Genomic DNA, 14,938 nt, shown 5'->3' with positions numbered 1-14,938 from the left:
AGAATTTTTACATGATGATACCTGACCGTAGGTACTTTCTTAAAAGTAATATCTTTTTAAGTGGACAACATTCCAATGTGAGGGTAAAACTTTACCATCCATTGTTTCCAACTGGTATGCTCCTTTTCCCGCAATGCCACGGACTTTGTATGGTCCTTCCCATGTTGGACTTAGCTTTCCTGAGTTAACAGCTTTTGCAGATTGGAACACCTTTTTAAGCACGAAGTCCCCAATTTTGAAAAATCTGATGTGTGCTTTCCTGTTGTAATATCATTCTATTACTTGCTTTTGTGCTGTCATCCTTATCAAAGCAGCTTCTCTTCTTCCTTCAAGTAAATCTAGGCTAACCCGCATCTCCTCATTATTGGATTCCTCCGTTGCCTGATCGTACCGTGTGCTTGGCTCACCTATTTCAACTGGAATTAAGGCTTCCGTACCATAAACCATCGAAAATGGTGTTTCTCCAGTGCCTGTTTTGGTCGTTGTACGATAAGCCCATAGTACTCCGGGTAACACCTCGGGCCAATTACCTTTTGAATCTTGTAACCTCCTTTTCAAGTTATTGATAATAACTTTGTTAGTTGATTCCGCTTGTCCATTCCCCACTGGATGATATGGCGTAGATGTTATTCTTTTGATCTGCCAACTTCGAAGAAACTCTGTAACTTGTGCTCCAATGAATTGTGGTCCATTGTCACATACGATCTCCTTTGGTACTCCAAAGCGGCATATTATATTTCGCCATATGAAGTCTTTAACTTCTTTTTCTCGTACCTGTGTAAATGCCCATGCTTCTACCCATTTAGTGAAATAATCTGTAAGTACAAGTAGAAATTTTACCTGACCTTTTGCTTGTGGAAGTGGACCTACGATATCCATTCCCCATTTCATAAAGGGCCAAGGGGTTAAAACAGGATGTAGTAACTCAGCTGGTCTGTGCATATTATTGCCGTACCTTTGACATTTATCACACTTGGACACGAAACTGGTTGCCTCTTCTTCCATCTTAGGCCAATAATATCCTGTGCGAATTAACGTTCTTACCAGTGACCGTCCTCCTGCGTGATTCCCACAATGTCCTTCATGTACTTCTCTCATGACATATTCGGTTTGAGAAGGACCGAGACACCTTGCTAGTGGTCCGCCGAACATCTTTCGATAAAGATTACCTTGATATAAACAATATCGTGCAGCTTTTTTGCGAAGCGCGTAAGCCTTTCCTTTGTCATTAGGCACGGTTCCGTGCTGTAAAAAGGCAACAATTTCATTTCTCCAATCCCATGTTAGATGATTAAAATTTACCTCGTTTTTGTCAGGTTCAAGAACGGAATGAAATAGATGTATGACTGAAGCATCTGTATTGTTTGCCACGTCTGCTGCGGATGCAAGGTTTGCTAAAGCATCTGCCTCTACATTCTCATCTCTTGGGACCTGCACTACTTTCCAAGTTTGGAATTGCTTTATTAACTCCCATACCTTTGCGAGGTATTCTTGCATTCGTGACTCTCTGGCTGTGTAAGTCCCCAACATCTGATTAACCACGAGTTGAGAATCACTCTTGATTATAATCTGTGTTATGCCGAGTTCTCGTGCCAATTCTAAACCTGCAATTACAGCTTCATATTCTGCTTCATTGTTAGTTATAGAATGACATTTTATAGCCTGTCTAATGGTCTCACCCGCAGGTGGTACGAGGACTATTCCTAAGCCTGCCCCTTTTACATTAGATGAACCGTCAGTGTATAAAACCCAAGTCCCCGGGTTCGCACCATTAAAAACTAATAATTCTTTTTCTGCTTCTAAATGCATCCCCTGGCTAAAATCAGCCACGAAATCAGCTAGTACTTGAGACTTTATAGCGGTCCTGGGTTGATAAATAACTTCATATTCACTTAGTTCTATAGCCCATTTTGCTAATCTTCCTGAAAGTTCGTGTTTATGCAAAATATTTCGAAGCGGAAAAGCAGTAACTACAACAATGGGATGACATTGAAAATAAGGTCTTAACTTTCTAGATGCCATGACCAAAGCTAATGCTAATTTTTCTAGCTGTGGGTATCGTGTCTCAGCTTCCAATAAGGACTTACTTACGTAATAAATAGGAGATTGTTTACCTTGGTCCTCGCGGACTAAAACAGCACTTACCGCGACTTCAGATACGGCCAGATAAATGAGAAGTTTTTCCCCTACCTTCGGTTTTGCCAACAACGGTGGTTTTGACAAATAAACTTTCAAATTTCTAAGGGCTTGCTGACAATCTTCATTCCATTCAAAATGATCTTGCTTTTTAAGTGCAGAGAAAAACTTAAAACACCTTTCTGAGGATTTGGAAATAAATCTCCCCAAAGTTGCAATTCTTCCCGTTAATCGTTGTACTTCCTTTTTATGAGTAAGGATATCCGGGATTTCTTCTATTGCTTTGATCTGAGAAGGATTCACTTCAATACCACGGTTAGAAACAAGAAAACCCAAAAACTTACCTGATGCAACTCCAAATGCACATTTTTCTGGGTTGAGTTTCATATTAAATTTTCGCAAAATTTCAAAAGTAATAGATAGATGAGAAATATGATCATGATATTGTTGGGTTTTGACGAGCATATCGTCTATATATACCTCCATTGTTTTCCCTAAATGTTCTTGGAACATTTTGGTGACCAACCTTTGATAGGTTGCCCCAGCATTTTTGAGACCAAAGGGCATTACTTTATAACAATAAGTCCCCCTGTCTGTGATGAAAGAAGTTTTTTCTTCATCACCAGGATCCATTTTGATTTGATTATATCCTGAGTATGCATCTAAAAAACTTAAAAGTTCATGACCTGCGGTCGCATCAATTAGTTGGTCTATATGTGGTAAGGGAAAGGAATCTTTTGGACAGGCTTTATTTAAATCAGTATAATCTACACAAACACGCCACTTACCATTTTTCTTGGGTACAACCACCGTGTTAGCTAACCAAGTAGGATATTTTACCTCACGGATTGATCCGATTTTTAATAATTTTTGGACTTCATCCTGAATCACCTGGTTCTTGAAAGCACCTTGTTTCCGTTTCTTTTGCTTTATTGGTGTGAAAGAGGGGTCCTCGTTGAGTTTGTGAGTCATCACATTTGGTGGTATCCCTGTCATATCAGCGTGGGACCAAGCAAAGCAATCTAAGTTAGCTTTTAAAAATTCGATTATCATACCTCGCATGTTCGTGTTTAAATTAGCCCCGATATAAACCTTCCATTCAGGCCGTTGATCAAATAACATCACTGCATCAAGCTCTTCAATCGTCGTTTTTATGCTTTCATTCTCTTCAAGTTCTTGAATTGTGTCAGGCCTTGAGTCCAAATTTGTTTTCTCTTGTTCAGTTGAAGTTTGATCTTTTTTACCTTCAACTGTTTCCTGTAATTGATATTTTGCTTTATTTACGGCGCTCGTACTTGTTACAGCGTTGACACTTCTGGCCATCTGCTGATCCCCACGAATTTGACAAATTTCCCATGGTGATGGGAATTTGATAACCTGATGCAGGGTTGATGGGACAGCATCCATATCGTGTATCCATGGCCTTTCCATGATCATATTGTAGGCCATTTCCATATCAACTACCTGAAATTTAGTTTCCTTCACAACACCCATAGCAAAAGTTGTTAGTATTACCTCACCTTTTGTTACTACACTTGAATTGTCGAAGCCTGACAAAGTGTGCGCCTTGGGTAACATTTTGTCTTCAGCTTGCATTTCCCGCAGTACCCTTAGTAATATAATATTTACAGAACTTCCTGGATCAATCAAAACTCGTTTTACATTAGTATCATGTACAAGTAAAGATATTACCAGTGCATCATTATGTGGAGTTGTCACTCCTTCGGTATCTGCGTCATCGAACGAAATGCTTTCATTGTCAAGGACCTGCCGCACCCGTTTTCCGTGTGTAATCGTTACCTTAGAAACCTTGTTGGAAGCTTTGTAAGTTATGCCATGAATATCTTCTCCCCCGCTTATGACATTCACTGTCCTCTTGGGTGAAGGAGGTTGTGGTGGTTCTTGTCTGTTTTTCATATAAGCTTGTTTTCCTTTCTCACTAAATAACTCAGTGAGGTATCCTTGCTTCAATAAATGATCTACTTCACTCTGCAGGAATCTGCATTCTGAAGTTTTGTGCCCGTGATCGTTGTGAAATTCGCACCAATGATCCGGATTGCGTCTACTTGGATTTGACCGCATTTCTTTCGGCCACCGTACCTTATCTCCCATGCTTCTTAAAACAGCTACGAGCTCGGAGGTAGAGACGTTAAAATTATATCCACCGAATCGTGCCTTTAAACTCCTGTCATCATCACGTGATTCTTGTCTATTCCGATCATTCCTGAACTTTGAAGAAGAGCCAGAATCTCGGTTCCTTGACTTTTGATCGTATTGCTGGTTATCTTGCTTCGACCGTGGGTCCTTTCCTGCGGGTCCCATATATGGATCGTACCTGTTTTTACCTGATCTTTTTTCAGAATCTGACCTTCGGGTACCGCCCCTTTCTTCATGATGGAGCTTAGGTACGGTATCTTCTTCGATTCGCAACTTCGTGCTATACCTGTTGTAAACATCATTCCATGTGGTTGCAGGAAATTCTCGAAGACTTTCTTTGAGTCGTCTCGTGGCTTCAGAACTTTTGTCATTTAAATTATTTGAAAAAGCTATAGCAACCCAATTGTCTGGCACACGAGGTAGAGTCATTCTTTCACGTTGGAATCTATCAACGAAGTTTCTAAGCAATTCTGAATCCCTTTGTTTGATTTTGAAAATATCTTCCATCCTTTTCTCAACTTTTTGTGCTCCCGAATGTGCTTTAATAAAAGAATCTGCAAGCTCAGCAAAAGAATTAATAGAATTTTCAGATAAAAGAGAATACCAGGTTAATGCACCCTTGGTGAGTGTTTCTCCAAATTTCTTGACCAATACTGATTCAATTTCTTGTTTGGTCAAGTCGTTGCCTTTCACGCCGGTTGTAAATGCAGTCACGTGGTCACGTGGGTCTGTAGTACCATCATATTTCGGGATGTCAGGCATTTTGAATTTTTTCGGAATTGGAAGGGGAGCAGCACTAGGCTTCCATGGTTGTTGTGAGTATTTGTCCATGTCTACTCCTTTTATTACAGGTGGAACTCCAGGGATTTGTTCTATTCGCTCATTTTGTTCCTTCAGCTGTTTCTGCAAGGTTAGTACTAAATTTTGCAAATATGAATTATTTAAATTACCTGGTCCCCCTTCTTGTGGTTCACTGGGGGTTGCTCCGTTTCCAGAATTATCAAGACCAGAACGGGGGTTCTCCAATGTATTATTATTAGGAGTTGGTGTAGGTGGCGCAGCAGGCAATCGACTAACAAGTGCCTGAAGAGCTTTGCCGACTTGTGCATTGATTAGCTTTTGCAAAGCTTCAGTTGTAACTCCTTCAAAATGTTCAGATTGCTCTTGTTGATCAGCACGGGATTCAGTAACAGGAGTGCCTTCACGAGATTAACGTGGTGAATTTAAAGGAGAGGGAACCACGATATCTTGATTTTGATGTATTTGATTCTCATGGTTTCCCAATGTGTTGTTACTGTTGTTGTCGGCGTTATTGTTTGACATGGTGACGATAATAGATAAGATATAGCTTAAAAGGAAAGATTATCAGATTCCCGGTAACGGAACCAATTTGTTTAACCAAAAATCTGAGTCCTTGGTCAAAGCTAAAAAAGAAATTTGGGTTACTGATAATCATGAGACAAAAAATAAAATACTTTTGAGAACAATGGTAGAAGGTAAATAGATAAGTATTTCAATGAATTCTCAATAGTATTCTGTGTCCTTACAAATGATGATACTTCTTCCTTTTATAGATCATTCTAGGTAAAGGAATAAAGCCTCAGCTTTAATGATATAATCATGAGCAATAAATGACATTAAATAAGCCGTTATACAATCATTCCTATTAAATACCAACTTTATAACGTATCAAACGTTTAATAATGAATTTGGACTCCTTTCTGTCATCTGATCCTTGCTTTCAATGCCTTCTAATCCGTTGGCTGTAAATAATTTAAATTGGTACGAGACTCGTATCTATACGTCGTCTCGTGCCTATTTAAATTCTTCTTCCCGTGGCTGTTTTCACCGTGCCTCTTAGTCAATTGCTGTTCTTTGACCATTCAACTAATCCACGTGTCATGCCACATCATCTTTAATATAAATTCAGTTTTTTTCCAATACAACTATTACTTTCTTCCGTTTGCTTTTTTTCCCGGTTCATAGATTGTTGGTATCATTTTTCTCGCCTTGTTGTTGTTATTTACTTGTTCTTAATCTTGCTCTCGGGCCGAAAATCTTTAGGAAACACCATCTCTACCTCCCAAGGTAGGGGTAAGATATGCGTACACATTAGCCTCCTCAAACTCCACTTGTTGGATTCCACTGAGTTGTTATAAAATTGTAAGAAACTATATTTAACATGAACTGTTAGAAAGAAAAAAAACACAAATACTAGAAAATCTATTCAAATTCCAAAAACTACATTATACACCAAAAACACCAAAGATGGCATAATACACCAAAATAGACATAAATTATAATAACTGCACCTCCAAATATGAGTTCCTAATAAAAAAAAATGTCGCAGTTCCAGTTAAAATTTCCAATCAGAATTTATTAAATATTTCATGAAGTCCAAAGGTGCTCATTTTGACAAATTCAAAGACTACAATTACTCATGGTTATATTCAAATTGACTATTTTAAACATACCCTAAAACATAAGGGATCATTTTGTCAATTTCCTCATAAATGTTATTTGTGAGCTTAAGTTTTGTAATGTAATTTTTTTTACATAATTAAGTTAACTATAAAATAATTTTAAGTAAATATTTATAATAAATATTAAAAGCTTTATTCCTTTTAAGCTCATATGCTTTGTCACAAAGAAATACTATGACAAAGTTACGTAGGCCCTCAGCGTCAGAGTGAACCCCCGCAAGAATCCAGTTACCTGGAGTTTAAGTTCGATCCATTAGGCTCTTTAATTACTTTTTTAAACAATATAAGAAAACACGATCAAATTTTTTTGGCACAGTCTTTCTGTATTTTCTACTGACATATAAATTATATACTAATTATACATGATTACATACACACACACACAAACACACACACACACACACACACACACACACACACACACATATATATATATATACACACACACATACAGACATATACTATATTAAAAGCACGAAGGTCCTTAGCGAAATGTCATTCGCCTTTTTTATCCTTTTAAAATAGAGTTCACATTGGACAAAATCGTAATTCAAATTATTTTTCTAATATTTAGGATTTAAATCTACTAAAATTTTGATTATTAGATATTTTCTTATTTAAACTGATATAACTTTCCTTCTTTGAATTAACTAAACGATCCTATATTTAAAACTTTATAATCAATTAAAATTTACCTTATATAAATTATATACTACAATATTTGGATACTGGCTTATAATAAACTTTAACTTCAACTAAAATTATATCCACTTTGAATTTATGTAAATTAGCTAGCGATGGACTAAATTCAATTCATATTCAAATCCATAATGGTAAAATCGAAAGAATACAGTTTGTCTAGAATAACATCTATTCCTCCAATAAAGAAGTTATTTTTCCAAGTTGATTCTTATTAGAATTCTGCAACTTTTTACCGTTAATTGGACGAATATTTAATATAATTAAAATAAGATATTTTGTGAAATAAAATTATTTGACCTATGGAAAAAGTATCAATATCTAGGAATCTAAAATCAAATTAAGATTTTAATTATTTTATACAAATCATTTTCTTATATTTTAACAATATAACATTAGTGTAATTCCGTTCGTATTACCTTTGAATTATATATATATGAACTATAATATATTTTCATATAATATTTGAACTATTTTTCTATTCAAACATTGTTTTTTATTCATCAATCATTTTTTTAATAATATTTAAATTGTAATACCCGATTTTTATTTTTTTTAATATTTATTAATTGTAAGGTTAGTGAATTAATTTATTTATGGCTATTGGAAAAGTACTAAGATACTGAAAGATGATTTAATATAACATATAAGATACTGTACTAAATAGGTGGTTAGTGAACCAATTACATAAGATAAATTTGAAAGCGGAAGGAAGTGAATTTAGTTAGTATTTAAAAGGTTAATAAGTGGGTCAAGCTCACCACTTACTCATTGGTTAGATATTATAATCGGTATCCTTAGTTTAGTAGAAAAAGAAGTAATTGAGGTTTACTTTTTTCCACGAGAAGGGAACGACGGGCGGCGGCGATAGCACTGGGAAAATAAACACGATTCACAAACAGGTATCATATCGATGTTACTGTAGTTCACTTGCTATTTATTAGCATTGATTATGTTATGGTAATAAAAATAGTGATGATTGGGAAGTAAAAAGTGATAGCATTCATGAGTAAGCCAATAATTAGGGGAGACAATCTTGAATTTAGATTAATGGAGTTAAAGTATAAAATATGGGGTTTAGATCACTGCACTGGTAACATAGTGATTTAACGTGCATGCTACAGTGTCCTTTTAATCAACTAGAAAATAATTAGCCAATGAGTGGAAATAATAATTAGATAATGATTGGTGAATGGTGGAATTTAGAATTAAAATTTTGATTTTGAAAGGAGCGGCTATAAAATCATCTTTAGCAAGTTTGGCTTCTGCTATATTAATAAGGAACATATGATTTAACTAATGATGTTGTAATTATTGAAAAGTAATTTGTAATAGCATAGGAATAAAGTAGTCAATTTTGTTAGTATGAGAAACCATTACTTGGGAACTACTGGCTTATATATATGAGACCATTGTTTCCGCAAAAATGCCGCGTTTGATTTTTATTAATTGAATTAAGGGATGACCATAATTTTGATGCGTCTTAAGATTATAGAAACTATTCACCTAGACTAATTAGGACGCGTTATTTAATATTTTGGATAGACTGAGGCCATTGGAGGCCGTTTGGTTGGTGGACTAAACGTGGCAAAGTTGCAAAACTTCTCGATAACGAGGTAAGTGAGACTTTAAGCTTTGATGCTTGCTTTTTCAAAACCCGCTTTGAAAATATATTTTGTTTGCCTGGTCCATGTGTTGGGACAAGCGTGCGCTTGGCAGAATTGGTGGTCGTTGACCAGCTGCAAATATATATTATTTTGTATAAAGCTAAAGCATTTAATAAGTGATTTATGATGTGGTGTGGCGTAGCCTCGTGCTATGGCGCTGGGGCGTTAAAAATTATTTCTTTGTTGCCGTTATATATTTGGGGCATTGTGCATGCCGCCGTGATAGGTTTGGGGCATTGTGTATGCCGCCGTAATATATTTGGGGCATTGTGTATGCCGCTGTGATAGATTTGGGGCATTGTTATGCTGACGTGGACTCGTCGGGGTGTTTGGTTAATTTCCTGCACTGCCGTTAATGACAAGTCCTTAGTGTAGATTGTGTTGAGATATATATAGTGTTGTTGTTGAATAATTGTCTAGGCCTTATAGAGTAATTACATGGTGAAAGAATTTTTGTGCATATTATTTCTATGCTCGTTGTGTGTTTGTATTTTCTAACACTTGTTCTATAGGTATCCAGAGTGGCGGGTCGAAGATCTTACTGGGTTATATTTACGTATAACTCACTCCTTACCTGCTTGTTTATGCAGATACTGTTGTTGAGGACGAGGCTAGTGGCTAACGAGTTCGTTGAGTGGATTCTGTTGCTGAGGTGAGCCGCCGCATTGTTCGTGAAGGCCGCTATTTCAGCTCTACCTATCTTATGTTTATTATTTCTTTCGAGTTTGCATGCATGTCAGTCAAACTTCTATTACTCTGTTAGATGCTCGGTGGTCTTAGTATGAAATTTGTGTTAGAGATTCATTGCTTGAGTGCTCGTTAGAATTTATAAATAAATTATGGTTTTAGTTGGATAATTACTTCGTATTTAGTGATATTTAATGCATTTGGACTTGTAGGCGTTTCTCGCAGTACTTATATAAAAGGTTAAGAGTACATGAATTGATTCGTCTGGCGAGTGGTGTTAGCTAGGTGTCAGCCACGTCTAGGGGTAGTTTGGGACGTGACATAAATACTATACTCGATAATTTCAACAAGCAACAAAAAGATATTTGAGAATATAAAAGAGAAAGAAAGAATTTGACGTCAGAATAACATTTAAATATTGGATGTCCTAACATTAACAATGAATCAATAAAAGTAAACTACTTCCTCTAATGTTGAAACAAATAACTAAATCTTGCATTTATTCCAACAAACAATAGCGCTCTTTACCGAATTAACCGTATGGGATTATCATCCATCATTTTAAAGAAATCATGTTTTTTTTTTGATTTTTAGTTTATAACTCATATACGTTTAATAAGATTTATTTAATTTTAAAAAATTAAATACTCATTAATACAGGGTACACGCGCAAAGCACGTACCCTAAACTAGTATATATATATATGTTTTGGTGATAAGTCCACACTTTGAACGAGCATATCTAAATATATATATATATATATATATATATATATATATATATATATATATATATATATATATATATATTGTGAATTGTTAGAGAAGCCCTCCTATTAGATACTCCATTTGTTTCAAGTTATGTCACGACCCGGATTTTTCACCCTCGGGAGTCGTGATGGCGCCTACTAATGAAAGCTAGGCAAGCCAACCAATTGAACTATCTGCCTTATTTCCATTTTTAATCCGGTAACGGTTAAGAGCCAACAATTAGATAACAATAGAATTGAATAAGCGGAAGACTGCATTGTAAAGATTTAATAATACTGCTAATACCAATCCATAACAAATCTACCCAAGACTGGTGTCACAACTTCACAGGCTGTCTAGGAGTACTACAAATAAAGGTCTAAAATAAATAAATACAACACTGTCTCTGAAAATACATGAAAGAAACAGGAATAGTAGATAGAAGGAGACGCCAAGGGCTGCGGACGTCTGCAGGACTACCTCGGATCGCCTGATGAACAAGAAACAACAATCCTCACTGCGGTCCGAAGTCTACCGCACTGGGATCTGTACACAAAAATGTACTGAAGTGTAGTATCAACACAACCAACCTCATGTGCTGGTAAGTGCCTAGCCTAACCTCGGCGAAGTAGTGACGAGGCTAGGACCAGACTACCAAATAAACCTGTGCAAGATAGCGTACAAAAATAATAGGAAGCAGATAACAATGATGACAACAATGATCAACCAGGGATATAAATAGCAGGCGACAAGAACACCATAAATGCTTCTCAACAAATAATAAATACAAGTGCAATCAATTAATCAAGTCTTTCAAATATAAATCTTTCGCCTATAAATCCTTCAAGTAATAATCTCTAAGATAATATGTTTTTCAATAAATATATTTCGAATATATTTCCTTCAAATAAATATCTTTCAGATAAGCATCTTTCGAATATAATTCTTTCGAGTAAATGTCACCTTGTGACACCTCATTTCATAATCATAAATAATATAGGTCTCAGCCCATTTTCATATTTTCACGGCACCTCGTGCCCATATTTATGTCACAACTGCACCGACAACTCACGTGTCATTAAATAAAACCATAATATTTTTCCCAACACCTTGTGCCCACATATTTCTGTCTCACATTGCACAACAATATTCTCATGTTACTCAGCTTATAGGTTCCATAACCCAATACAATTAAGAATGTTCAAGGAGCCTCCTTCACTTAATATAAAGTAGAGTACAACTTCCAACCCAATTAGGAAATCAACAAGAAAAGATGAAGTTATTTTTAGAAATCATTTGATAAAGAAAATACCATTTTCAATTAAAGTACAATATCGAAGGAATCATTACCTTTAATACGAGAAATTAATAAATCAAAACATAGTAGAAATTTCTTTTTAAGTAAAGTACAACCTCAAACGGTTTAAGGAAACTTTAGTTGAGAAATCAATTGAGTTAAAAATGTAACAATTCTTGAAATTTGAAGTATTGGACATATTAAAAAAAAAATAAGGCGAGGTATTGTAAACACTATAGATTCCAACACAAAGGATCACAAAAGTAAAGAGATCTAAACAGTTAATACACTTGAATTGTTAATAACAAGTAAACACAGTAACCTGAAAGTACACAGCATCACCCTTAGTGCTTTAACACTCTCTCACCAAAACAATACACGGCATCACCCTTCGTGCTTTAACACTTTCTCACCAAAACAATACACGGCATCACCCTTCGTGCTTTAACACTCTCTCACCAAAACAATACACGGCATCCCCCTTCGTGCTTTACACTCTTCCTCACCCAAGCAACAAACACAAGACAAATAGGGTAAGGGAATCTATAACATCGAAATAAAATCAAGTAATAACGGAAAATCAGTAAATAAACGTACGTAACTCAGTTAGAATCAGGAAAAATCAAGGACAAGTGCACGACATCACCCTTCGTGCTTTTACTCTCGTCCTCACCATAAGAATCAATATAAACTGTACGGCATCACCCTTTGTGCTTTACACTCTTCCTCGCCATAAAATTAATATAATCGGCATGAAATTGTACATCGTGCGGCACGACATCACTCTTCGTGCTTTACACTCTTCCTCACAAAATCATACACGGCATCACTCTTCGTGCTTTAACACTCTTCCTCACTCAAACAACAATCACAAGAAATAAGGGCAAGGAAATAAATGAAATCACAATAAAATTCTGGTAAGGGAACAATAGTACAACAATCAAATCCCGGCAAGGGAAACAATATCAAAACAATAACATCCCGGCAAGGGAAACAACATCAAAACAATAATACTTCCACAAGTCATATTCCTCAATAGAAATTATCATATAGAGCATATACACTACGAAACGGAGTCAGATTAATCAAAGTATAAGACTCACGGGCATGCTTGACACCAACGTATAGATACTCGTCACCATGCCTATACGTCGTACTCAACAAATAACACATAACAGATAGGACACAAATCCTAATCCCTCAAGCTAAGGTTAGACCAAACACTTACCTCGCTTTGCAACCAATTCAAAATTCCAACAAGCCTTTGCCTCGCGAATTCGTGCCCGAAATTCTCAAATCTAGTCATAAACAATCCGATTTAGTTAATAAAAATTATAAGAATTAATTCTATATGAAATTCTACATTTTCTATTAAAAATCCGAAATTGCACTAAAAGTTCGCCCGTAGGGCCCACGTCTCGGAATTCGACGAAAGTTGCGAAATATGAAACCTCATCCAACCCCGAGTCTAACCATATCAGAATTACTAAATTTTGATAATATTTCAACCCTCAAATCCTCAAATCTATCCGAGAGGGTTTTCAAACTCTTCCAACTAAATTCACATATTTAATGCCAAAACTAGTAATAGATTCGGGTAATCTAACCAAAATTAAGTTAAGAACACTTACCCCGTTGTTTTCTCTGAAAATATCGCGAAAATCGCCTCTTTCCGAGCTCCAATTTGACAAAAATGGAAAATTCAGAAATAAACATTCTGTTCAGATTACGGGGGTACTATTCACGTGTTTTTACTGTTCACGGTACTGTTCACGGTACTATTCATGAGGTACTGTACACGGTACTGTTCATGGGGTACTGTACACGGTACTGTTCATGGGGTACTGTACACGATACTGTTCACATGCTGTAAAAGAAAATTCAGCAGCCTTTTTATATCCGTTAACCTTCCGAAATCCACTCGAGGCCCTCGGGACCTCAACAAAATACACCAATAAGTCCTAAACATAATATTGACTTAGTCGAAATCTCAAATTGCATCAAATAATGCTAAAATCGTGAATCACACCCCCATTCAAGCCAAATAAAACTAAGAACATCCAACTTCTATATTCGATGCAAAAATCTATCAAATCAAGTCCGATTGACTTCAAATTTTGCACACAAGTCATAAATGACATAACAAAGCTAGGAAAAATTTTAGAACTAGATTCCGACCCCGATATCAAAAAGTCAACTCTCCGGTCAAAACTAAGAAATCTTTAACCTTAGGTTTCTAGATTCCGTTAAATGGCGATAATTTAATCTAGGGACCTCCAAATTCGATTTCGGGCATATTAACAAGTCCCAAATCACGATACGGAACTCTTGGAATGGTCAAAACTTTTATCCGGGTTCGTTTGCTCAAAATGTTGACCGAAGTCAACTTAGTTGAGTTTTAAAGCTCTAGTTCACAATTTAATCCATTTTTCATATAAAAACCTTTCGAAGAATTATACGGACTGCGCATGCAAGTCGAGGAATTATTGATACCGCTTTTCAAGGTCTTAAAAATACCGAAATGATTATTTAATTTAAAGATGACATTTTGGGTCATCACAACTTACTGGATAAGAGGTAGCATTTTTCTAGTCCAATGTATTTTTTTTTTGAGAAAATCTCACTTTATACCTATTAGGCCCAAACTATTTACCTTTTAATACTCATCCCCAAACTATTTACCCTGCCTACCCAGTCGGCCCAATCTATTTACCCGGCCCCGGCCCAATCTACCCATCTCTCCCTTATCTTCGATCCAGCCCATTCTGCCCATTATTCCCACGTTTTCCTTCTTTCTCTATCAGTTAACAGAGTACACTTTCCATAACTCCATAGCCAACCGATGAGAACGCAAAAGTGAAACACATTCGAGTTGTAATTTTTTTCTTCCGATTCCGTTCTATCTCTTCGTCTAGTACCTAATTTTGGGTGACATTTTTGCTTTGGGTGAATTTTTTGCTTCTGAAAGTACATTTTAGTGAAAGTGGGTTTTCAAAATCATAGGATTTTTATGTTTTCCTTTGTACTTTTGTGAATCAATGTCTATGGGTTGTTGTTTTCTCT

The sequence above is a fragment of the Nicotiana tabacum genome, chromosome 8, assembly GCF_000715075.1.
Source record: "Nicotiana tabacum cultivar K326 chromosome 8, ASM71507v2, whole genome shotgun sequence".
In the NCBI taxonomy this organism is placed as follows: domain Eukaryota; kingdom Viridiplantae; phylum Streptophyta; class Magnoliopsida; order Solanales; family Solanaceae; genus Nicotiana; species Nicotiana tabacum.
This window is presented reverse-complemented; position numbering follows the sequence as displayed.